At 37.5% G+C, this 17,141-nt stretch overlaps 1 protein-coding gene across 5 annotated transcripts in view; it reads left to right on the plus strand.

Moving 5' to 3' along the window:
* Positions 1–17,141, plus strand: part of SMPD3 (sphingomyelin phosphodiesterase 3) — a 116,291-nt gene that overhangs the window by 52,211 nt on the left and 46,939 nt on the right. Inside the window, exons 1-2 of one of the 5 annotated variants that reach the window (XM_030512540.1) lie at positions 10,461–10,517; positions 11,343–11,351. The exons of 2 other annotated variants lie outside the window; for them this stretch is intronic. The gene's annotated coding sequence lies outside the window, so the exon portion shown is untranslated. Of the gene's footprint in view, positions 1–776; positions 881–10,460; positions 10,518–11,342; positions 11,352–17,141 lie in introns of those variants that run through there. 2 more of the 5 variants (XM_030512539.1, XM_030512541.1) reach the window with 2 other exon arrangements.

Consider the following 17,141-nt stretch of genomic DNA (forward strand, 5'->3'; position numbering starts at 1 on the left):
TTGATGTAAGAGAACAGAACCCCAAGCTGTGTTCTACTACCTATTTCTAGGGTAGTAGACTGTTCAGTCTACTACTGAACAGTAGGACTGTTCCACGTAGTCACATTGTCCAAAAACTGTACAGTTGAGAATACCCCACTAGGTGGGTGCTCTCGATAAGCCTTTAGCTGGGCTATGCTCGGTTCATTTGAAAGAGTACCAATGCCTGTCTGCAATGGATAGACAAGGCTTTGGAGGCCAATAGGGTGGCACTGTTTTCTGTAGTCTTGTGAGATGATTGTCAGAGTTTCAATCAAGTACCAATATCTTTAAACTGCTAATTCCGGTTAGTTTCTTGTTTATGTTACCAGTTGTTTTGAATTCTAAACTCCAAAGGTAACTTTCAAGAGGACCTGTCTGGCAAACATAGGTGTCTAGTTCAGAGGGTTCCTCTCTGAAATCGAGGTGCCTAAAAGCTAAGGAATGAAATGGCTTTCAGGTGTCTATAAAAATAGAAGTTTACTGTTACGTCACAGCCAGTTTTTTTGCCTGTCCAGGTCATCTTTAGAAAATAAACTTTCATCTGCCTTTCATCCCCCATACTTCCTTCCCCATGCAGTGTTATAGGTGATGGAATAATACATCTTTAAAGCACCTGAGAGCACACATAAGAGACTAAGATATGTAAATGAATTGCAACTCATCACAGTCCTATAATTAGGTTAAAGAGAGCACAGTATGTCTCTGAACACAGAAAGCAGGGTGAAATGCTTTTTTGTTCTTTTTTCTCTTTTAAGGAAGGATGTGGCAGCACTATGGTAATGACCTTGTACGCAGATTCTTCAACACTTAGATATGCTGCAAGAACAGCCATTGTAAAGCAGATTAAAGCTACAAAAAGGTAGTGTCAAACACATTACTTCTTTCTTTCATACAGATTTAGAAACATGATTTCTCCCAAGCTTGTGCACTTTTTGTGTAATTATTATTCTTCTGTGCAAACTTCATTTTAACGAAGCATAAATTTGAGGAATATTTCACACTTTCATTTAAATGAAAGCTGATCTTTAATGCAACTGGAATGGCTGTTTTAAAAACAATGTTTATATTTGGAATATGTACTTTGATTATTGTAGATTAAATACTCCTTTGAAAGATGGAGTTCTCTACCTAGTCCTTATTAGGCTTTACCTTAACAGTTGAGCGAGACATTATTATAGGGTCCAACTTGAAAAGTAACCTGCTTCATCAGATTCAGTCTATAGAATAAACTAGGCTATATAAAGGGTTGTGCTAACAGATTTAGATCAAAAGAAAACAAAAAAGGGAAAAGTACCTTCCAACACTAGATTTTCTTTTTTTTTTTTTGGAGTGAAAATGTTTCAAGTGTTTCTCCTGATTCTTCCGTAAAGCCTTCTGACATTCACAATAACCTATTGGCTATGCTTGCATTTGTATCACATGATAGTTAACTATGTTAGCAGCAATTATATTCCCAGCACCCTGTGAGGATCCACTTCTGCCTCTAAAAACTGATTTCAGCAAATAATTTTGAGAATGGTCTCACTTATCATAGCTCTGCTGGCAAGTGATGATGGGTAAGAATGGAACAGGTTTGTTTTGCTGTGGGGTTTTTGGTTTTTTTTTTGGTGGGTTTTTGTTTTGTTTTGTGGTTTGTTTTTTTTTCTTTTTTTGTTTTGTTTATGAAAGTGATTACTGTAAAATGCTTCCAATTCAGTATGACCTTAAAAGGGAAGTAGATCAGTTTTTAAAGGCTGACACTGAAAATGGTTTTGGTGATAAAGTCCATATCTATTGCAAATGATACTTGGTCTCAGCCCAAAGTTGATACTAAACCTTAAAAATCGATTCCTCTCTACTAACCCTCTCTACTAAACTACTTTTGTTTCTCCAAAGATAGAACTAACATCCAGTAACTTAAACTTTGATGGCTGCATATACACACTTACCTAGTACAAAGATCCATATTGGAGTTAAGATCCTTATGGCTTGCATATCATTGCTTGTCCCACTAGTTAGAGGCATTTACCTTAAAACTGATGTTTTAAAATTTATTTATTTATTTTAGATTTTTGTTTGTCTTGCTGAAGTGGCTCAGTCTGCATCTGGAAGGGAAGGATGGGCTGTTACTACTGTTACAAACTGGCATAAAAGTTAAGTTCTCTGAGCCCTGTGATGTAACATGGAGTATTTTTTTAGCTACTGACTTCCAAGGAGACCAGAAAATCCCACCTTTGATGCTTTGTGTGTAAGGAGGGGTACATTTCATTCTTAATTCCAAGAAACTGCATAAACCTATGGTGCTCTTTTTGTAGAGGAAGAACAAAGCAGTGATTTATAGTGTTGGAAAAAGTCAGAGCTGTAACACTGAGTGACTTCCCTGGTGGCTTTCTGTCAAAGACATTTTTAAAGTCATCTCAGCACGAAACTGTTCTTTTTGTCTTTTGAAAATCCCTCCTGTGAAAACAAAGGTGACTTAGAAAGGCTTTTCAGTTGGAAAGCCTCTGATAGAACTCCATACTGGTTTTACAATTTCAGGAAAAACATTCTGAATCTAATAGCTACTTGCTTACAAACAAGCTCATGCTTTCTCGAATGCATTCCTAGTAATAAGGAGGCCATAATGATTGTTTGGGTGCCTGATCTGAATCCCTGAAAAGGATGAGTTGTGAGCAGCATGCCCTGATAGAGGTGCCTTACAGAGAGCAGTGCTTTAGTGCCTTGTTGACTGTTACATAAACATGTACTGAATTTTCCAGGGCATGTCTCCATATTTATTGCATGTTTAAGAAAGGCTGAAAGAGCCAGGGTTGCTCAGCCTGGAGAAGAGAAGGTTCATGGCAGACCTTATAACTACCTTCCAATATCTAAAGGGAGACTACAAGAAGTTTGGAGAAGGCATGTGGTGACAGGACAAGAAGGAAAGGCTTTAACCTCTAGCAGGTTAAAGCCATTCCAAGAGGGGAGATTGAGATGAGTTCTTAGGAAGAAGTTCTTCCCTGTGAGGGTGCTGAGGCTCTGGCACACGGTGCCCAGAGAAGCTGTGGCTGCCCCATCCCTGGCAGTGTTCAAGGCCAGCTTGGACGGGGCTTGGAGCAACCTGCTCTAGTGAAGGTGTTCCTGCCCATGACAGGGGGTTGGAATTGGATGAGATTTAAGGTCCCTTCCAACCCAGACCATTCTGTGATTGCAAATGGGATTTGATCCTTCCTATGTTTGCTTACTAACCTATTCATAGCTTCTAAACGATGTTGATTCAGATCCCTATTGAAGTTAATTATGTTTTTTTAGCATCGTGTTAATGATATTTTTGTGTGGTCATGGTTGTCTACCTGAAAGTTCTTACCAGTCTCAAGCTACCCATTACCAGCATCACTTCCATGAACGATTAGAATATGCACAAGAACAAATGCTACTCTTGGGCTACAAACACAGTTCTAACGCAAAAATCAGTTGTGTTTTTCACTTACGTTGCATGCCATTATATTGCTGCAAAAAGCTGTAAAATATTTGAGGACAAGGTGTAAATCACAATAATAGTGAGGAAGGGTTGCTGTTCCTCCATTTGTCAAATACTTATCTCTACACAAAAATACATCTTGGTGGACTTTTAGGATCACTGCCCAAAAAAAAAAAAAAAAAATTTGCTTTTTTTTGTATTGTCAGCGTTGCATATATATTCAATCAATAATCATAGTACTTATGCTGCAGATCCTGGGGGAGAGATAAGCTGCATTTATGCCTGTGTTGTTTAATAGGAAAGCTAGCTTAATTTTCAGATTTCGGAGCTTTTTACTCGAACTGAATTTGAAAATAGTAGTTTTCATTTAGCAAAATTAGTAGGGCTAAAATTTGCTCAGTAACTGCATGACATTTTAAAGAATTTTTCAATTTTTGTATGCCATGTGGCATCAGCTTACAGTACTTGGTGTCCTTTTTAAGGAATGTAAGACCAGAAGGGACCATCTGGGTTATGAAATACAAAGCCCTCACAATAGCAGGCAGCACAGACAGAAACAGAGCTGATATAGAAAGGCCCACAGAAGTGTTTGTTGGGTTTGGTTTTTTTTCATGTACCCTCCCTTGCCAAAGGCAATAAAGAGCTTCTCATATATTTATATATGGGAAATGCTTTATTTAATAAAGCAAAATAGGGTTATTTTACTTTATTAAATATGTAGTAAACATTTAATAAAGTGAAAAATCTTTCTAATTAGAGAAAAAAGTAAACTACTGTTTCAGGTTTTATTATGGCCAAGAAGAAAAGCTAAAGCGTAATGAATTGCATACACATTTTAAGAAAAAAGAAAGCACTTACAATTAACTGAGAACAGAATTCAGAAGACTTGCAAATTTTTGCAGTTTACTTATTGCCAACTGCATTTCTGAAAGCAAAAAGGAGCCACTCATTGGCACACGCTGCATGTAAACATCTTTACTGTTTGGAAGGGACATCAAGGCCACTGAAGAATGGATATCCAAAGCACAACTCTGTCATTCTGAGCTACAAGGGACATTGCATTTCATAGGATAAATTATCTTTATCTTCATGATGAATAGAAAGTAACAATTATTAAAGGATGATGATCTAGTAATGCAGCTATTCATTGTAAGCAATTTTTAGTGGATTGATTTAGAGTTAATTTGTAAAACCAGCATCTTTTGTTCAGACAGGAAGCTGTGTGTGTTACTGTAACATTGTGCAGATCGGCACTCATTAGGTAGCGTTTCAGTTGATTTTAATAGGAGGAGATTTTCAGAGCCATAAAGGGGGTAGTTGTTGTTTAGTTCTTTAAGGAGTTCAAAAGAGTGAGATTATTTTTGTCTGAGTGTCTTTTGAAAGGTGCATCGTTTTTCAATATTTGGGAGAAAATGAACAGGTGACTGTATACTTCACATATTTGGAGTTTCTTAATCCACAGGGACACATACATTGAATTAATCTCCGGAAGAGATATATGCATGAGGAAATTTCCTCTTCCCCGCCCTTTCTCCCTTGGGATCGCTATAGACAGTAGAGAGAGAGATTCTAGCTGAGTATTAGGTATTTTTCATTCTTTATGTATTATCTGTGATTACTTTTAACTATTTCTGTTGGTTTTAGGGAAATTTTATATCATAAAGTAAAAATACTTTGCCCTTGCCTAAATGAAAGAAATAATGTAATACTATGGAGGAAGATGGACCGGTAGTATTAAACATTCACATATGCATGACAATAAATCCACCAGTTCTTTTCTACAGCTCTTACATGCGATTGTAAAACAGCTGAACAGTTTTGCCAGTCTATGTTAATATATACAAATACAAACATGACAGTTCATGCGCACCTACACACACATTGATCCGTGCAGATGCAGTCTTGGGTGTGGAAAGTCATGAGCATGGTTAGCATGGTACAAAGCTCCCTCTTGCAGACAAGTTTTCCAATGCTCCAAATTGTTTCTTGACACATCTCCCAGCTCCTGCCTGTTGGCTTCATTACTGCTGAAGTTTCAAAGTGTCATGATCTGTTCCTGTGAAATGCATGACACAGTTAGGACTGGTTGAACAAATTCTGTCTTTGGATCTGTACAGCTCCCACTTGCTCAGACTAGAGCTGCTTGCAGAAATGCAAGGGTAAAAGCTGGTCTGAAAGAGTAAAACATGTCAGGAAAGACTAAAATGTGGCTATTGGTCTGCTGATGGGTGCAACTGTGTATTCCCACTGAGGGTGCTTGATCTGCTGAGGTGTTAGGGGCAGATTGTGCTTGAGTAATAGAAAATCTAAAAGTCAGGTTAGGTTGTTTGTCATAACTATATTATTAAAGTGCACACGCTTTATGGATTTTAAGTAATTAGATTTCTTGCTGTCTGTGCAGATTATTCAGCTCACTTCGGTGTATCTTGAAAGGATTGTAAGTTTTGCTGTCAGATGATTTTGAGTGATACCTGGAGAAGTTAATTGATCTTGAAATAGTATATGCATTAAAATGATTTAAAAAACCCAAACTATTTATTATTAAGAGCTGGCAACTGTGACCAGCTCCTTTAGCTCTTATTTAGGTATAGCTCAGGTAAAGCTTTATTCATTGGGAATTTTGCCTAGCAGAGATTGTCAGGTTTGTTTCCAAGTGTCATGGTTAATTTATATAGTACCCCTACTTATTTAATTTACAATAATAACACAAATTAATTAAAGTCTTATATAAAATGTCATTTAAAATTATGGTAATATACAGTTAGAGCAGGCAGTAAGATAGAAAGTTATTAAATAACTTTGTAGATGCAAACAAATTTTAATTAAAATAATTTTGGTTGCCTCGAGCTTCCATAAAGTCAGCACACACTACAGGAAATACAGAACACTAGATAATAAATTTCAGAAGGTTAAAACAGGTGGTAATTAAAAAATAAAGCAGAATAAATAACAAATACCCCCAAATCCCTGTGTATTTCTCTAGTGATTGTGGAGCCCTTCTTTTCATTCTTTATGCAGAACATTTCTGTCAAGGACAGTTCTTTCCTAACCCTTGCAAAGAAATATACCACCACAGAAATAGAAGCAGATAACCGCTTCATCTCTCATACACTGCATAATCTCAATACTGGTAGGGTTTTTTTGCCTGTTACTGTCTACCTCTGTTTTAAAAACTGTACTGTTGGGAGAAATATTCTGCTTAGCATTTCCAGTGCAAGTACATAAAACAACCAATCTGACAAACAATGAGCACTGCTGAGCACTCTGAAAATGCTAAACAGCATTTAGCACAGAGTGATATTGTAACAGCTTTGTTCTTGTGAAAGATGGGCAGCAAGTGTAGCAAGTAGTATTATTTGTTGGGAGCTTCTTGTGTTGTTTTAATGAAAATAATATTGCTTGCCTCTTTATTGTTGTTTATTGTTTCACGTTGCTTAGCTATTTGCATTCAAAGAGTTATCTCTTGCTAAGTTCACATCTTATGTCTGCAGGAGACAGGGAAGGAGTAGCTTTAAGTAATCCCTTTGACAACATTTAGTGGTCTGTGCTGACTGCTAACAAAGCTTTTCATCTCCAGTATCTCAGCGTGTGATACCAGATATGAATTGAGGAGTTTCAGCAGACTTAGATTGAACAAACTTTTTTTGGTTAAAAACAAAATCCCCAGAAGTTACTGAGAGGCATCCTCCGGAACCCTTTTCCTTAGAAGATAATGGCAAGGATAAGCTGGCCCTAAGAGTTGTTTCCCCATAGTAAGATATAGGAGGAATTTCGAAGAATTCCTTTTTTTATTATTTATTTATTTGTTTATTTTTCCTTCTGTTTCCTATATTCCCATGTGCAATTAAGAAAGTATTTATTTTGAAAGAGGCATATGTACATGACGGTCCGGCTCTTCTTGTAGCTGAAATGCTAGCTGGTTGTCTTTGCTGAGAACATGGAGAATGAGGATTCAGTTTCCTGGGACATTATGACTCAAAGAATGATGCAATTCTACCTCAAGGGTCTGATCTCTCTGGGAATGCATTTCTAAGAAGCCCTCAAAGATAACTGTAGCTGTTGTGTAGCAGCAGGTAGGCTGCCTGGGTGAACCTGTTTTTCCCCTTAGTCTTTAAATCTTTGAACTCATGTTCTTTGATCTGTTTGTAATGACAGTTTGTTGGAGGACTCCAGTATGGGTCTTTACAGTGAATAATATATTAAGATTTTGAATGCTTCCAAGTGGAAGTTTGAGGTGTATGTATTTGTTTGTTTTGTCAAAATTATTTTGGTGGGTGGCAAAACAATGTAAAATTAAGTAGATAAGAGCATACAACTTTAATGTTAAATAGTTATGGCTACTGTGAGCTACTTTTGGTATGGGCTTTCTCTCTGAACCAAGTATAGCATCTGTCTTTCATGTAGTCTACGTTTGTACTGAGGTAATGATTCTGAAGTTGGAATCTATAAGCTGAAAGAATTAGTAATTATATGAGTATTGTGTCCTTTCCCAGGGAATTCAATCAGTGACACCATACACAATTATTTTGAACAAATCTAAGCAGGTTACAATAGGATCAGGAGCAAGCATGTATTCATAACAATCAGGCAACACCTATATTAACTGTTCAGATTAAAATTAGAATTTGAATTAAAATTCAAGTGAGGCCCATTTGCCTTTAACTAGTTTCTTGGAAATAATCACTGCTGAAGTACATTACATATTGAGGCATTTCATTAACCTTTAAAAGAATGCCTCTAAGTGTTGCTCTTTGGCTGAGACGTTAATATGCCAGTCATGCTGATGACCTGTTCACAAAAGCTGAATTACCAACTGCATTTGCACTGATCTGCAGATGAAGAGTGCAATTTCGGAGCTGAGTGTTGTTCTCAAACCATAACTGTATATACCTCTTTGAATGATAATACAACAAACATAATTATTTTGATGAAAATGTGTCAGTTTTTAATGTGATGAGTATGAAACATAGCTTTTTAGATATATGATGAGATATCTTATACAATGAATAATAATTCATCCATCAAAGACACCAAGGTAGACAGTTATGGCACTCCTGAAAGCTTATGGGGTGAAGGGGTGAGACACAGGGCAAGAAGGCAAGTGGGGAAAGCTGCTTGACCAGCGTTGCACAGCTGATTGTTGCCTGAAAGAAAAGAATTGTCTACTTTAAGAGGATAGCTTGTCTTCTGATAATGTGACTGGCTGCAGGTTCACTAGCTCACACTGATCTCCTGACCAGTGGGGTGCCTCCCTAACAAGCTGTGCATAAATTCAAGGTTTAACACAGCACAGATCTCAAGCAGGTAAGTCAGCTTGGACTGGGAAATTGGACAGTAAATGAGGAGGTGCACAGTGAGGTCCCAGAGCTTGCCTGGGGGCAGGTGACAAATGCAGGAGCAGGAATGTGCTTTGCTTTGTGTTTCTGCCCCAGCTCCTGCTGCTGGATCCCCCTGTCTCAGCTGCTGATGTTGTGCAGTGACAAGAAGGCAAAGGCGAAGCAGCCTTTGAATTGGGACCGTAGATGGTACAGAGATGCTGGTACAGAGATGCTGGAAACAGCAAGGCATGAAGTTTGTGAATCAATACTATATTGGCTGCCATAACCTGGTCATTACTCTGGTCATTAAGTTTATCCTCCTGATGCAATAAATAAGTAATACAAGCTATTTAGAATTACAGTGTTAGGCTGCTATGGAGGTCACCCTTTAGTCCTGGCCTGACTGTTCAGTTAGTTTTTAATTCCATCATTACCGTTGTCTCTTTGAGATGAAACCTAGTGACAAGAGACACATCTGATTCATTTCTGTAACATTTCTCTTTAATCTAACATGGCTTGAAGGTAGGGCTTCAAATCTAAAACTAGGTAAAAGCGCTAACTTGAAATCAATTGTATGCTGTATAACTACGAATGAGGAGAAACTAGATATATCAACAGTACTTACACATCTGCGTGCATTGAAAGAAACCTGTGACAGAGAAAATGTTAGCCAGAGCAATAAACAAGGCATGTTGTAAGATTTGGGTTTCCTACTGTGTAAATGGCAGTATTTGTCGGTGATGATCTTTTTTGTGTAGGTATACCAAACCTGCGCCTGTTTTGGGAATTTCCATAAGGTACTACTGGTAATAATAATAACAACAACAACAATAACATAGTTGTACTCCCTCAAATAAGAAATATAAGTGATTCAAAGGATTTCTGTAAGGGAAAAAAAGATGTGGTCACAGACCATAGGTAAAAGAAATGGGGACAAATATGTCCAATAGCTAGTAAATCACTAAAAACCAGAGCTAACAGATTTGTATCATAAAGCAAACCAGAAAGATAAGTCACACATCCTGAATTGTGATTACTGTGAGTATTTGATGGGAACATTGCCTAGATTATCTATGTATAAATAGGAGATTATTTTTTTTTTAATTGAATTAAAGCATAAAGCCTCTCCTAGCCTCACCATGTGAAACTGAAATTACAGTAGTTAAACCTCATCAGTTTGCAGCCTCCTCGTATGAGGCACAATATCAAATAATCCTCCTCAGCCGTTCCTCAACCTCTCTGTGGTTGCTAGAGTTAAAGCTGATGACTGCTACTCTGTTGTGCTTCCTGGGAAGTCTCAAGTGTGTTGCTTCAGACAGCAACCAGTTCTTTTACAGGTAACTGGAGAGTTCAGACTGAAAGTATGCAGAATACAAATGTGTTTTGTTTTTAAGAATCAGTGTGTATGCTGATGACAGTGATAGTTTGGTATGTGAGGGTTTGACTACTCAGTGTCTGTCTGGGAAACATGCTGCAGTCTGTAGTTTGTGAATTAGCTTGCAAAGGATTACAATTTTTACATACAGCAACAACTACTTAATGGTGATAAAGTTCTGTTTTGATTCTTCTGCTGATGGTATTTTAACATGAAGCATCGTGTATTTTGTAAAAGCAAGCAAAGATGTAGTTAGAGGAGCACTAATTGAAAGCTCTCTTCTTTTTACATGATGACTGAATTGAAGAAGAAGTTAGTCCACTGAAATACCAAGTACCAAGCAACCAAGATACCAGTACAGTTGGTAACCAAAATATGTGTGGTTTGTTGATTATTCTAATTAATCCAGAGATTATTCTCTTTCTGGGGGGGGGGGGGGGGGGGGGGGGGAAGCTGGTTTTATGGTAGTTATTTAAAGCATTCGGACACTGAAATCTTATGCTTAAACGGCAAGCTGGCACAATGTGATCAATGGCATTCTAAATTTTCACAATTTAAAACGTGTCACCATCACATCACCTTAGCAATAGAACCAGAGGTTTGTATCAGTTGCTGTGTTGTAGTAACTACTGTAGTAATTACAAGTGGTTGTTAGAGCCAAATGTATGCATGTAGAAGTCGTTTCTTTTCAAATGTCCCATTTCCATCAGGAGTACATCCAGAATGGTAAACAGGATGACCAGTCTTTGGATCAGTATACTTCAAAATCTACCACTGAGGTCTGTTGGTGTCAAAAAGGGTCCATGTGTATGACTGCTGCAGTGATGGGGCTTAAGAAAGAGTCATTCCATACAGTGGAATATGATCACTAAAATAATTTATAAAGCCTTCCATACGCTTTATTGAGGGTAACTTCTTATTTCTATTTGTGGTACTGCATACTAAAGCCTAGGGTTTTATAGATGAATTCTTAATATGAATTGTCCCTATCCATTCAGACTTCAAAAACCCAGTGGAGTAAGGATCGAGTTGTTCATCTTGATGCCTCCTTGTGTTTGGACTTGCAAGTGATATGTACAAGCTGTCTTAGTTCTATTTGACTTCTCTGCATGTTACTCTGCTAGCCTTTCTAATGTTATTGTTAACATACTTTTTTTTTTTTTTTTTTTTAAAATGCTATCAAATTAAGGAAGAAAAGGTCAGTAATAGGAGATCTCCCTTAGACGAAATTGTGGCATCTGACACTGCATCTGTGTGACAGAAGCTGGCATTCAGCTACTGTGGTATTAATGTAATTTCGAGGTGGTATCACCTTATGGCCACCTTATGTGTGTAGTGGTAAAAGGGACAGTGAACATTTTGCATTCAGTATTATTCAAGTCCTTTACTCTGACATTTATTTAAAATACACCACTGGTACTGCTGAGTTTTAATCTGTGTTTTCAAACATACTGTTTCAGGCATATTCCAAGATTACAAAAGAAGGTATTGTTTAGGGCCTCAGCGGGAGGTTGCTTAGGAGGTACATGTGTGGGTAGGAGGTCAGAAATAAAAGATTTTTAATTATTTTTACTATTATTTATAGAGGCTTCCTACCAGAAAGCCTATAACATTTCTGTTATTTCAACTGGCCAAATACTCTACTGAGCATAACACAGCAGAGACATGGTTTGGGTTGAACTCTCTCCTATAAGATAATCAGCATCTGTGCTTTTATAGTCATACAAAGTTCTTGGGTTCTTTTTTCCTTTACCAAGTCAAGTTTAGCTTCAGAGTACTTTTTTTCACATGGCTGTTGCCACAAGTAGATGATGTTTCATCTGAGACTGATACTGATTTAGCTGACTGTCGAGATCGTGTTTAGAATGGCATGCTTGAAAAGCCACAGCCATGGCCTGAAAAACGTTTAGTCTTGCCTGAATTACTGCAAACCAGCTGTGTAGATTTGTGGGTATAAGCTATCGTAGGTGGCCTTGGAAATGAACTTTGAAAAGTGGGTCCTAACTTAAAACTTCAAAGATGAACTTTGAAAAGTGAGTCCTGATTTCCAGGGCCTACTTCTTATATAAATGTAACATATAAATATGTGTTGTATAACTGTAGCAAGTAGCTGGTGCATGTAAATAGCTTACTAGAGGCCTAAGACAGAAAACAAGCCAATACACATTTGCCTGTAGAGATCGATGTTGATTGCAAAAGCAGTTTGCTCAAAAATGGTTTGTCAGAGTTCTCACAATTGAAAAGAGGGATGTAAAAGTGGTAAAACAAGGCAGCTATTTGGTTTCTGAGAAATAGTCACGAACATAGAATTAGAGATCTTGTTTGTTGTTGTTCTGCTTTGTTTGTTTTCAGATAATGTTGCAGCATAAAGATCCTGGGATGTAGAAAAAGAATGATCAGTAAATCTGCATTTAAGTAACAGTTGACTTCAAAGACTGCCTTTCATACTGGAGAAGTGTTTTTGGAACATAAATGAATTCACTTTGAATTTACTTAGTTTGTATTCATACCTCCCTTTCTTCTGTCAGTTCCTCGTAATTTCATGGATAATATGTATCAGCTGTGTATTTAAAAACAGTATAATGATGACATAATTAATATGCCAAACAACACGTGAAGGAACCTTGACAGATTTGTGGTTTACCAACAACAGTTTTACAAGATTACGCTAGAGCTCTCAAACCAGCCTACATGAGTTGTTTACTTAAACTCTCATAATGCTGAAAATCAAGCTGTGTTATCAGCTAAGTGACCAGCAAAGTCTTACTGTCTTCATTGCTCACCAGTTGGGCCTCTTTGCCTTAGCGGATCCAGCCATAATTCTCCATTAGCTTCAGAATATCAAGTGGGAGAGTAATTTTGATCTCAGCTACAAAATTATTTTTTAAAATGTGTAATACAGTCTGAGATACAAAGGAAAAAATATTCATTAGGAAAAATGGAATATGGAACAAAAAGCCAGAACACAAAGTTTTTTATATGCTTACAAGAGGTTTTTGTCTTTGGGAGGATGAAATAACTTGCATGTACTGGTCTTATGACCTTTTACCCGGTAGTATTTCCCATAAAAACTGATCAATAATCCTCTTAAGCAGAATGAATAGGGCAACCAGCTAGTACTACCTGCTTTCAGCATCCTCTGGGAGTTCAGTGTTCTCAGCACAGGCCCTGGCCAGCTTGAAAACAACACTTAGTACAAAATACATCAACAGTATTCAGGAACTTCGTGGTTGTTTTGGCTGAAGGACTGAGGAGTGAATGAATGTGGCTTGTAAATATGCCCTTTTTTCCTAGGAAAAGGTCACTCATTTCAGGGTAACTGTGTAGCTTGTGGGTTATCCTGGTCCCTGGGTATCTCTGTGATAGCAGTCTGCAGCTTGGAGCTAAGGCAGTTATTTTTCTTGATCATATTACAATTAGTTGTTCTTCTGGTGTGGAAAGTGTGATGTTAAACTGCATAGACATAAGTGTGTTTTTGTTACCCGTAGCCAAGACACATTGGAATTTGAAGTTCTGCTTTGTGTGCTGTACTGTATAGCCCTATGTCAATACACAAGGTTTCTGGTCTCTTGATTTATCAGCTGAACACCTGCCGGTGTTCAGAATTCAGAAAAAAAATTAATGCTCTTTTTGTGAATTCTATTCACTAGAGGTAATCCAGAGGCTTTATTTCTTAAGTTTTGCTGGTGCGCTTATTGCACATAGCAATAATTATCTGAGATAAAAATCTACTGTACTTTGACTCCTGTTGATAGTAAAGCTCATTACACCCCCATTATAATTATTACCCTTCTTATGTATACCTTGTTAAACACTTCAAAAGCAGGCATCCAGGGGATGATGTTTTAAGAACCTATTTAAGTGATTAGGATGAATTATGTAAGATACTAACAGTATGTTCCCTCTACATCACTTCAAATCTTACAAAATTTGGGGCTCATAATAATCAGAATGATGTAAATAATGTGATTTGGTCTAACTGTTCTCTGATTCCTTTCCAGTGTGCATTTGCTCCTGTAATACAGATTTACCTCTGGGAGTAGTCCTGCTAAAGGCAATACAGGAGTACAAGCTGTGGGCAACAAGAAGATGGGATCTCTACCTGCAGCACTTCAGTAAATGGGTGTCCTGTGAAGTGTAGCATAGGCAAGGGGCAGTTAGGAGAGGTGGAAATGCAACTAATAGCTAATAAAGATCACTTGAAAAAACAACAAAACAACCCAAACCAGACAGACTTTTGCCGTGTCATCACTGAAGCTATCCCATTCATAAACTCAGACTCTTGAGATATTTGTATATGACAACGTCAGGTATGTAGTGGTGATAACTCAAAGCCAAGGAGATCAAAAGTATCAGAAACATAGCATTCCACGACGTTATCCCTGGTTCTTTGGCAACTGTCCTGTTACACGCTGGAGAGAATGCAAACTTATATTAGCAATGAATTTCATTTCAGAGCTGAAGAGCTTCACTTCCAAGGTCACAGCATTCAACATACAGAGGCCTGCTTTTCTAGTAAAGACAATTGAATTTTTTAGGAATGTATTTCTGTTCTACAAAATGACTCTTAAAAATTGAATTCTGAAGTGAATCACAGCGCAAAGTGAGGACAAGTCTATGTTGATTTGGACAATGCAGCAAAAGTCTTTCCAGCTTTAGGCATTGCTGTTAACAATTCTGCTGTGTGGAATGCTGTGCTTCTTAGCACTTTTATAACCCTAATAATTTATACATAATTGTACATGTCTGAGGATGCTCTGAAAATAATGGACTGCACAGTCTGGGAAATAGAACAAACTTGACAAATGCATTGATGATGCAGGTCTTGTAAAAGCAAAACCTTCTTTAACTTGCCATGTAGAACTGGCTGTGTAGAGTCTATTAAACCCAACCTTTCTGAAGCTAAAATAGGTTGCTTGCACTGTGAATATGCAGCTGAAATCTGGTGGAAATGAAAAAACAGTAATGCAACATTTTGTTTTTCTGACCACGTTTTTACCAAATATTAGTGCATTCTTACTTTTTTTTTTTTCTTCCTGTGGAATATGGTACCAATTTGTAGTATCTAATCACTAAACAGTTACAGCAGTAAAGCTTATGGGCCTGAGTAAAGGCAGCAGTGAGAACGTAAGATGCTTGCTTTGCCTCCAAAATGTGATACTGAGATTAAGTTGCCTATGTTAGAGAGAGGTTTGGAGTCAGCACTTCTGGTTCTCTGAAATTTTGTTATTTGGATTGAGATCTTATTCAGACTTGTCTTTCATTCTAGTATATGGGAAATATCATGCATGAAATATGATCAAGATCTAACCTGGAAATGCTATGCATTCATGCACACAGCTTCTAGTTATTTATTAAGTAATAATAGCTGTTTCAATTAAACATTTTACTTTCAGTCACAATAAGGAAAATGGTAATAGTTTTACTCAGTAGAAATTCTTAAAAGCATATTAAATATTTAAACAGATTTATTTCTGCTGATGGCTGAGAGAGGCATCTAGTGTGCATCATCTGCTGGTGATCACATGAGAACACTGCAGGGATTCCTTTTAAATATGTAAATAAACTACTCTGTCCCTCCTGCTCCTTCTGAGTGTAAAACACCTGCTGATTTCATTGTAGTTGCAAGAGTAACTAAAAAATGGGGGTCAGGGATAGAATCATAGAATCATAGAATAGTAAGGGTTGGAAAGGACATAAAGATCATCTAGTTTCAACCCCCCTGCCATGGGCAGGGACACCTCGCACTAAACCAAAAAATGAAATATCTGTAGATTGTTCTGATCTTTACAAATGCGTGTAATAACCGAAAAAAAAAAATAATACTATATTTTTAAGGAAAATAGAAGTCCACAGAATAGTAAGGTGAATTTTATTTCTACATACGCATAAGGCAGCTGCTACTTATCACTTGTAGATTGTTTTTTTCCTTTTAAATTCTTGACAGGTTCTTTTCTGGCTTATGGTGCTCTCTGATGTAGTAGTACAAGTGTTAGAATGTTCTGTATTTAGCATAGCTTCTTGTTTCTTTTCTAAATACAGACCACTTTCAGTAACACCTCCACAATTTTGATATTTCAGGGTGTTTTATAGATTAAACATAATTTTGTCCAGACTACAAAATGAGATTTCCCTTTATTCTTGTTTTTCCATAAAGATATAAAATCTTTTGGCTGGGAAATAAAGATTCCCCTTTCCCTATCTTTTCCCTCCCCCTTCCCCCCTGATTTGGTGTTCACTTTTTTCTACCAATTCCCCCCCCACTCATGCACAAAACCATAGTGATCTATATGGAGTATGAATCTCTGAAACATGAGACCTGAAGAGTTGGAAGCATCCAGACGTGAGCCAGAATCTGTTCTGCCAGCAGAAAATGGGGAGATTCTTGGGCAATTCAGTGGAGAGTGCCAGAAACCTGGTTCTTAAGAGGGCGGTTTGGGACTGAATGTTGCTTCCTGTGCTGTTCCAGGAAGGCGTCCAGAATATCCTGAGTGTGTTTCCCAGTTTGTCAGGATGGGTTGGAAGGGAAACAGGAAGGATCAGCCTTTTCTGTATACCCCAACACTTAATAAACACATTTTAAAAAAATGCTGCAGGGTGTCTACAAACGTGCAGAAGCAGAGTCATGTAGTTAGTACAGTAAGTAAGTAGCTAGTAAGTAGATCTTTGGCATGGGTCTTCTTAGGTATAATGTATTGTTCTTCCAGAGGCACACAGTGGAACAAAGAGGAGCGTATTACTTCAAACTGTGAAGAGTTTCATAGTTATAGCATGGCATGAAGCTTCCTAGAATAAATCTGAACAAAATCTTTTCTCTGTTTCCGTAGGAGTGGTTTTGAGACAAATCATCAAATATTTTGTGGGTTTAAATACTTAATTTGTGAGTATTTGAGAGATAAGTAGCTTTGTAATATCTGAGCAAAATTCAGCCATGCTTTATGTAAAGGTGGCAACAAATGTTTTCTTAGAGCACAAACTGATTGGATGG

The sequence above is a fragment of the Strigops habroptila genome, chromosome Z, assembly GCF_004027225.2.
Source record: "Strigops habroptila isolate Jane chromosome Z, bStrHab1.2.pri, whole genome shotgun sequence".
NCBI lineage: Eukaryota > Metazoa > Chordata > Aves > Psittaciformes > Psittacidae > Strigops > Strigops habroptila.